The sequence below is a fragment of the Mustela putorius genome, unplaced genomic scaffold (genome assembly GCF_011764305.1).
Source record: "Mustela putorius furo isolate JIRA1106 unplaced genomic scaffold, ASM1176430v1.1 tig00003898_pilon_pilon_pilon, whole genome shotgun sequence".
Lineage (NCBI taxonomy): Eukaryota > Metazoa > Chordata > Mammalia > Carnivora > Mustelidae > Mustela > Mustela putorius.
In genome coordinates this window covers 12,454,674-12,464,351 of record NW_025422047.1, presented here as the reverse complement: position 1 = coordinate 12,464,351, position 9,678 = coordinate 12,454,674, and the positions used below count along the sequence as shown (strand labels likewise).

Genomic DNA, 9,678 nt, shown 5'->3' with positions numbered 1-9,678 from the left:
AATCTGTATGGAGCAGATGGTTAATTCTGCATCTCATACTTTGAATCTCTGTCATTATAGTCAAATTAATTTTTCTCTTGATGTTTAATTCTTTGCTTGTTCTCTGTGCTTTTAGAAATGGGGATCAACTTACTAGGTTCCTACTTGGAGCTAATGGGCAGATTTGAAGATAATGCCGACTAATTCACTGTGACTTCATATTGCAACCTCCTTAATCCCATTATTCACAGTCAAGGAGGTGTTAACCAAAAAACATTGGGAGTGGAGGTTAACCTTTGCTCTGGAGAAGGTATCTCCTGGGAAAGGTTTTGAAGGTGTTGAACATGAAGGCAGGTTCTGGAATATACAAAAGGTACTTGAGAAAGACACATTGACATATTGCCAAAGGAAGTAGTGCCAATAATCCCCTATTGACAAGGGACAGAAATTGGAAATGAGCTATCTCCAGCCTATACATACAATATATGTATACTAGTCTAGTATAGACTACACAGTGTAGAAATCAGAAAATACCTTGTACTCTTCTTAAAGATCTCTTTTGCTTACTGGTTTAGGGTCCATGTGAAGCAGATGGTGTGCTCAAAGGAAGAGTTCTCACAAAGTTTATAACCACAAGCTGGACAGAGAAACCCAAATAGCAAGAAGCATCTGACAAGTGTGCAGAAGGAAAGCTATAGAAGTATTTTCTGAGCTAAGTTGTGTGTTCCCAAAGAGACGCGATTGGAAAAAAAAAAAAAAAACTACTTGAAGCTTCTCACTCAGGAGACTTCTTTCAATATTGCAGTCTAAAAGCTTTTTTTTTTTTTTCACTTAAGTTTGTAGAAAAGTTGGAAATTACATAGCACTCTGGTTGTAGGCCCTTTGCTTTGAGAACTTAGGTAAGGGAATCCTACATACTGATGTCATTCGCCACAATGACCACCATCTTCTACTTCTTTGTCAAGGAAACCATCAGTGCTACCTACCATTATCTGAATTAAAATTTCATTTTTTAAAACGCTCCTTGCCATTTTTACCTTTTGTGTCAGGAATAATGGTATTAAAACTTTCCCTTGAACATTCTTAACATAGCTTTAAGATCAAGGAAGAACAGCTTCAGGGTCTATTACCCTTTTCCATATTTTCTACAAACCTAAATGAATGGTTTATTCTAGGCAGAATGCCAACATTTGAGTCTGGTGAAAGCAAAGTATGCAGATTCAGATCACTGCCTTTTCTTTCTATATAGATTTCTTACTGCTGTCAGGACATCAAACTCAGGAGGACTGTCCTATGTACTCTAGTGGTGAACAAATCACCTTTGTGGCCTTCCACAGAAATTGTGGAAGATACTGGATGAGGGAAAAGAATGGAGAAGTTTGATCAGTTCTCTCATTGTGACTATAATCAGCGGTCTCCCTCCAGCTGACAATGCTATATCAACTATAGAGGCAGGAGCTAGGTCCTTCACCTGGAAATTATTTACCACAGTAAGTGCCATGGACTGAGCCCTTGTACTTGTCCTTAGGCTTTTGTGGAAAATACTATTTTCTTTGTAAAGAGCTCCTTTGTCACTTGTTTGGGGCCATGTGAGCAAGTATTACGCTCTAATAAGGGAAAGGGCGTAATGCAAAATGTAAATTCTCTCCTAGGGGAAAGAAGATGTAGAAGCACAATGTCTATCCCTCAAAGTTATTCAATGTAGAGTTTCTTCTATCTATGGAGGCATCTGGTAGAAAGGTGTACGAGAACCTGGGGGTTGTGGCAGCATTTTTAGTAATAAAATGATCAGGAGCTCTGATTTGAAGTCACCTAGCTGTCAGAAGGATGAAGGGAAATACATTTCCTTAGAAGGTCATGAGATGATTAGACCATGGGGATAGGGTCAGGAAAGGTACTGGCCACACTGGAATAATCACCAATTCCAGAATATAGGTTTATCTTAGCACAACACAAAACATGGTTGCAAAATGGCTTGAGTAATGAACATTTTTTCCCTGTGCTTTAAAATCATCAGTAGCATTGTTTAAAGCAGTTAGCAGTTTTAAATTAATACCCCCCCAAATTTAACATGGCTTCTATCTACCACCTTTCCCCTGCTTTTACTTTATACTCTGCTTCTAGCTACTGTCATTATTGTCCTGTTCTCTTCACTAGAGGACCACTATCAGTTAGCCATTCCAGCAAACTAACTCTATTCTCTCTCTTTCTTGCATGTACCATGTAGTCCTATAAACTTAGCAAAAGTGAGGGGATCTGAGGTGGATGCCTTCAAAAAGGACCCTGTGATAAGAATGCCTCCTCCAGAACTATAACAGAAGTCACACGGGAATATTGCCAGAAATTCCTGATCCCTAGCCCAGTCAATTGTCCCAATCAATAGATGATAATTTATCACTTTCTGGTATAGTGGCTCCATGGGTGCTGAGTCCTTGAGGAGGACCTTCAAAAGAAGAATTAGGATTGGAAATTTTGGTTTACTTTCATATGGCTTTTCCAATTAGGACCATTCAATTCCAAGAAAAAAACAGAAATCACTAAAGTCTGAGGCCTCTTCCTAGTAAAAGTTGGACCTTGCAGCCCTCTGGGACTGGTTCACAACCTTTCCTATTCTGTAATATTTCTATTACATTCTAAAATCTATCACAAACAGAGCAAGCACTCCAAGAATAGACTCAATGTAGCTCAATTAACACAGAAAACTATCTTCTGAAAGAAGTTGAAGATGGCACAGAGAAATGGAAAAACATTCCATACTCATGGATTAGAAGAACAAGTATTTTTAAAATGTCTATATTACTCAAAGCAATCCACACACAACGTAATCCCTATCAAAATACTAACAGCTTTCTTCTCAGAGCAAGAACAAATAATCCTAAAAATTTGTATGGAACCACAAAATAGCCAAAGCAATCTTGAAAAAGAAAAGCAAAGGCGGAGGCATCACAATTTCAAGTTATATTACAAAGCTGTAGTGATCAAGACAGTATAGTCCTGGCACAAAAACAGACACATAGATCAATGGAACAGAATAGAGAACCAAGAAATGGAGGACCCACAACAACATTAATCTTTGACAAAGCAGGAAAGATTATCCAATGGAAAAAAGACAGTCTCTTCAACAAATGGTGTTGGGAAAACTGGCAACAACATGCAAAAGAATGAAACTCAATCACTTTCTTATACCATGCACAAAAATAAATTCAGAATGGATTAAAGACCTAAATCTGAGATAGGAAACTATCAAAATCCTAGAGGAGAATACAGGTAATGACCTTTTTAACTTCATTCATAGCAACTGCTTAGAAGATGTATCTCCTGAGGCAAGAGAAACAAAGGCAAAAACAAATTGTTGGGACTTCAACAAAATAAAAGTTGCACAACAAAGGAAACAATGAACAAAACTAAAACAGCCTATGAAATGGGAGATGTTTGCAAATGATATCTGATAAAGGGTTAGAATCCAAAATCTATAAAGCACTTATAAAACCAACACCCCCCAAAATATAATCCAGTTAAAAAGTGGACAGAGGACATGAATAGACATTTCTCCAAAGAAGACATCTAGAAGGCTAACAGACACGTGAAAAGATGCTCAACATCACTTATTATCAGAGAAATGCAAATCAAAACTACAGTGAGGTATCACCTCACACCAGTCAGAATGGCTAAAATTAACACCATAGGAAATAACAGGTGTAGGTGAGGATACCGAGATAGGAGAACCCTATCTCGGAATAGGAATGCGAACTGGTGCAGCCATTCTGGAAAACAGTATGGAGGTGCCCCAAAAAATTAAAAATAGAAATACCTTATGATCCAGCAATTACACTACTAGGTAGTTACCCAGAGGATACAAAATTACTGATTTGAAAGGATCCATGCATTCTGATATTTTATGTTTTTAGGTTTTATTTATTTGAGAGAAAGCACACACGTAAGTGAGGTAGGGTGGTAGGGAACAGCAGAGGGAGAGAGAAAATCTCAAGCTGACTCCCACTGAGCCCCAGTCTGAGATTGACCTGAGCTGAAATCAAGAATCAGACACTTAACCAAATGAGCCACTCAGTCACCCCTGCACCCTGATGTTTATAGCAGCGTGTGATCAACAATAGCCAAATTATGGAAGGTATGATTATTACTTTGAACCCTCTATTAGGCATATTACCTCCATTTCACTTGGGTCTCTTGCTGCAATTTTATCCTGTTCCTTCATTTGGGACCTATTCCTCTGTCTGTGTTAGTCTGTGTCAGCTAGGTCTACTGCTCTTGAAAGCAGTGGCCTTATGAAGAAAGAGGTCCTGTAGTGCCCTGCTGTGCAGTGCCCTGCCCCCTGCTCCCCAGAGCCTGGCACTCCAGGGTGTCTCCTATGTGTGTTGCATGTACCCTGCTGCTGTGGCTGATCCACCTTTTTTTTCAGGATGGTCATATGCAGTGGCTTTCTTTGCATGTTGTGGGCAGTGTTTGGTCCCTGTGGTATTAGTAGGTCAGTCTGGGACTGCCTTGGGCTTACATTGAATCAGACTAGGTGTTTGTGAGATGGGCTAGCATAAAGCTTTCCCAGTCTTATCTCTTGAGAAGCTTTCTTTGGTGGATTGGAGCTGCAGTCAGGCAACTGCCTGCCCCCATCCCACTGCTAGAGCTGCAGTCTAACTGGTGTGTATGGTCATCTTTCCCTCTCCTGGGGCAGAAGTCCATTTGGAGTGGTATTGGCCCCTGTTGGGGCTGCTTACACACTTCCAGGCCTGTGGTACTGCTTTAGATGGCCTCTGGCCAAGAACATATTGGGGGCGTACAGATCTGCAATGTGAATGGGGGCAGGATGTGCAGCATTAGCAAGGCTTTCACGCTGATCCTCTGGGAGAGGGGACCTGTTGCCACTGGAACTGGGGCTAGTGTGGCTGGAGAGGGTAGATCTGAAAAGTGCAAGGGGGTGGGGTAGTTGTGTTAGCAAGGTTTGATTGCTGCTTGTCCTTTGGGGGAGGACCTGCAGGGTAGGGACTGAAGCAAGCCTGGCTGGAGGGGCTGGATCTGTTGAAGTGTGGCAAGGCAGGGTGGTGGTGTAAGCAAGCAGGTAGTAGATGTCAGTTCTGAGCTGGTTCTTACAGGTGGCTGGGGAGGGAAAAGGCACCTGTGAGCTCCTTTGTTCCTAGAGGAATCCCCCAACAATCTCTATTCTTCTAAGTACATGACCTGAGATGAATAAATTCTACCTTTGGAATGTCCCTAGCATTTTTTCAGATTGCTGCCTCTGTGCTCTGTCTGCATGGGCTATTTGTTACACTGTTTCCTTTAAGGGTGAGGGCTGCATTTCCTCTCACTTTCCCAGATCTGAGTCCTGTGATTTCTCACTCTCCCAGACTGAGTCCTGTGATTTCTAAAACTCCAGATTTTAAGTACCATTGTAAGACCTAAGCAAATTCAGCCCCTGTGGTTTTCAGTGCCAAATGTTATGGTGATTCATCTTCCCTATGTGGGCTCCCCAGTGTGATAATCTATTTTTCCTCCCCTCCCCATGCTATTGTGTCCCTCCCACAGATCTGTTTAGCTCCCCTGTTTAGCTGCCCTTCCTACCATCTTTGGTGTGGCCTCTTCTCTACGTTTAGTTGTGGAGTTCGTTCTGCCAGTCTTGGGTCAATTTCTGCATTGTTTAGTTTAGTTGTATCCATGAGATAAGGTGAGCTTAGGGTCCTCCTACTCTGCCATTTTCCCAGCATATTCCAGTTTTGTTTTTTTTTTTTTAAGATTTTATTTATTTATTTGACAGTTCACAAGTAGGCAGAGAGGCAGGCAGAGAGAGAGAGAGCCCACTGAGCAGAGAGCCTGATGCGGGGCTCTATCCCAGGACCCTGGGATCATGACCCAAGCCAAAGGCAGAGGCCTTAACCCACTGAGCCACCGAGGTGCCCCCCAGTTTTTTTTAAATTGATTTCTAGTTCCATGTGATTGTGTTCAGAAGTGATGCTTGTAATGATTTCAATTTTCTTAAATTTTTTAAAAAAAATTTTTAATATGTTCAGTTAGCCACTGTGTAGCATATCATTAGTTTTTAATGTAGTGTTCAGTGATTCATTAGTTGCGTAAACACCCAGTGCTTATCATGACATGTGCCCTTCTCAATACCTGTCACCCAGGGACCCCATCCTCCTACCCCACTCCTCTATGAAACCCTCAGTGTGTTTCCCAGAGTCCATAGTCTCTCATGGTTCATCTCCCTCTCTGATTTCTCCCCCGTCAATTTATTGACACTTGTTTTGTGGTCTAATAGGTGATCTGTCCTGGAGAATGTTCCATGTGTACTTGAATGTGTATTCTACTATTTTTTTAATGGATTGCTCTGTATATATCTATTTATTCCATCTGGTCTAAAGTATCATTTAAGCTATTGTTTCCTCATTGAATTTCTGTCTGGATGATTTATCCATTAATGTAAGTAGATCTTAAATCTCCTATTATTGTATTACTGCTATTTTTCCCCTTTATGTCTGTAAATATTTGCCTAATATATTTAGGTGCTTCTAATGTTGGGTGAATAGAGACTACAGTTGTTGTTAGATTGTTGAATTGGTTTTTTTTTTAATACTAACCAAATCTTTTATTTACTAATTTAGTGGGGAGGGTACACCATTCCTGGAAGTACTGCAATACCAGGTTGATGTGTGGATTGTTCAGAGCAAGCTCCTATTCCAACTCCCTACTCCAAAAATCCATTTAATATATTGTCCTTGGATAGAGGACATATCAGATATTAAACTGATAACAGATACTGCACTTGATCTTAGCCAAAAGGCCAAGAAGTGATGTGTTGTTGGATTGATCTTGTTGGATTCATCCCTTTACATTTGGTAATGCCCTTCTTTGTCTGTTATAATATGTTTTAAAGTGTAGTGTGTATGATTAGGTATTACCACCTTGCTTTTCTTTTCATTTCATTTCCATTTGCATGGACTATCTTCCATCTCTTTACCTCCAGTCTGTAGGTGTCTTTAGGTCTGAAGTAAGCCTCTTGTAGACAAGATATACTTGAGTTTTGCTTTGTTATCCATTATTAACTTATGTCCTTGATTGGAGCATTTAATCCATTTATAATTAAAGCCATGATTGATATCTCTGAATTTATTGCCATTTTTTTTTTCCTGTTTGTTTGTTTGTTTGTTTGTAGTTCTCCATTCCTTCTCTTGCTCTTTTCCCTTACAATCTGATGACTTTCTTTGGTGTTATGTTTGGGTCCCTTTCTCTTAATTTTATTGTCCTGGTGTGTGTGTATCTAAATAGGTTTTTGTTTGATGGTTATCAAGATGTCATGTATAAAACAGTAGGTATATAGTAATCTATTTCAAGTACGTTCTAAAAGCACTACATTTTTACCACTTCTTCACTTCCTCTTCAATTCTGGGGACAAGTTTGAGAAGGACTGCATTAAATCTTCTTTAAATATTTGGTAAAATTCACCTCTGAAGCCATCTGGTCCTGGGCTTTTATTTTGGAGAGATACTGATTACTACTTCAATCTTCTTACTAGTAAAAGTTTGTTCTATTTCTTTCCTATTCAGTCTGTGAGGGCTGTATATTTTAAGGAATGTTTCTATTTCTCCTCAGTTGTCCAAACTTTTGGTATATGGTTTTTCATAGTAATCTCTTAGTATTTTTTGTTTCCTTTCTATCATTTTGTAATTTCTATCATTTATAATTTGTAATTCTATCATTTTTTATCAATTGTAATTTTTAATGTATAATTTTATTGATTTGGATCCTCTCCCTTTTTTCCTTGGTTAGTCTAAAGACTTGTCAATTTTCTTTATTTTTTCAAAGAAGTAACTCTAAGATTTATTAATTTTTCTATTGTCTTATTTTCTATTTCATTTATTTCTGCTTTAATCCACATCATTTCCTTTTTTGGTAACTTTAGTGGTTTCTTTTTTCTGGTTCCTTGATACATAGAGTTCAGTTGTTTATTTTAGATGTTTCTTGTTTCTTGATAGTCATTTATTGCTATGAACTTTCCTCTTAAAACTGCTTTTGCTGCATCACATAAGTTTTTATACATTGTGTGTCCATTTTTGTTTTAAGATATTTTTAAAATTTTTATTTGAGATGAAGTGGTAGTATAAATCAGGGTAAACCTGTTTAATCTCAGATATGATAATATATAATAAAATATGCTGCCTCCTTTCCACCCTCCAAATAGCCCAAGACACTCCTTTGTGGCTCATCCTAACTAGAAACACACAGAGTGAATTGTGGGAAATGTACTTTGGCCTAACCAAGTTGGCACATTATGAAGATATCAAAAAATTTGACACTTTTTTTTCCCCTAGATCAAGGAACATTGATGCCTTTTAGTGATAGATTTATCTGAGCTGAGGTATTTTTTCATCTTCAGGCAGGGGTCAAACTATTCTCCTGATTCAAATAATCTCCCTGAAGGAGAAAGCTACTTCTTGAATTCAGAGCTGAGTTGTCCCCTCTATTAGAAATCTCCTAAAGATGAAGACTCAGCCTTCTCCCAAAGTCCTATTGATGCATTGAGGACGTTCCTTATCACTTTGCCTGTCCTATTGCAAGGAAGCCTATTCCACAGCTCTTCTAAATGAACCCTTTAATCCACCAGTAGAATGTAAGACATACTTCTCTAATCAGGACTGAAGTGGCCCAATACCAGAGTCAAGAGAAGGATCCAGGCCTTCCCTATCCATTGGAACTTGATATTTGTGATTTGGCTTTTTAGTGATCTTCTTAAAATAGATGCATAAAACTGAATACATGCATAAAACTGCTGACTGGCCTAGGCCTCACTGAAAAGTGCTGAAAGTTCTGAAAAGATCAGAACAGTTTATCTGTTAACCCAGCCTCCACGTTCTACTTCTGCTCTGACATGTGGCTTTTGCATTGCCACAGATTCTGCAGTGGTAAGAGTGGGGCCTTAAAGGCATCCTAGTGTCATCTATTAGGATGGTGTCCCAATTTTTCCTTAATCTACTGTCATCACCTGACTCTTTCTTAACTTCTTTTTATGGTCTGCGATTCCAGTACTTTAGAATAGGGGATAAAAATGCTTCAGTTTGGGACGCCTGGGTGGCACAGCTGCTTGAGTGTGGGACTTTCAGTTTCATTTCAGGTTGCAATCTCAGGGTTGTTAAATCAAGCCCCACATTGGGCTCTGTACTCAATGCAGAGTCTGCATGATATTCTCTCTTCCTCTCCCTCTGCCCTTCCTGCTCATGCTCTCTCTTTCTTTTTCTAAAGTAAATAAACCCTAGAAAAGCCTCAGGTTTGTGGAATATTGAAACTGCTTTAGAAGCCAATGTTGAGTCCATTCAGTATGGAGAAGGTATGGGATAGAAAGATAAACTGGCTGTTGCAGTGTTTGAGAAGATGAATGTGAATTTAAAAATCTGGATTTGGCAGAATTGTTTTCTATCATTTGAAAGAGGCATGGAGATTTTGGATATATAGTATGGAATTCTAGGTCTTAGTTGCCACACTGTACAAGACAATTATTAAAAAAATGCATGACTCCATTTCAGTGAGGGGAGTGTTAAAGTCCCCTACTATTATTGTATTATTGTTGATGTGTTTCTTTGATTTTGTTATTAATTGGTTTATATAGTTGGCTGCTCCCACATTGGGGGCATAGATATTTAAAATTGTTAAATCTTCTTGTTGGACAGACCCTTTGAGTATGATATAGTGTCCTTC

The 9,678-nt window shown here is 39.0% G+C and overlaps 1 non-coding gene across 1 annotated transcript; it reads right to left on the bottom strand.

Annotated features, from left to right (window-relative positions):
- Positions 1-6,593: 6,593 nt before the first annotated feature.
- On the bottom strand, positions 6,594-6,781 carry LOC123388407. Its single transcript, XR_006602955.1, has one exon. It is a non-coding gene; the product is annotated as a U2 spliceosomal RNA (small nuclear RNA).
- Between the last annotated feature and the right edge of the window lie 2,897 nt (positions 6,782-9,678).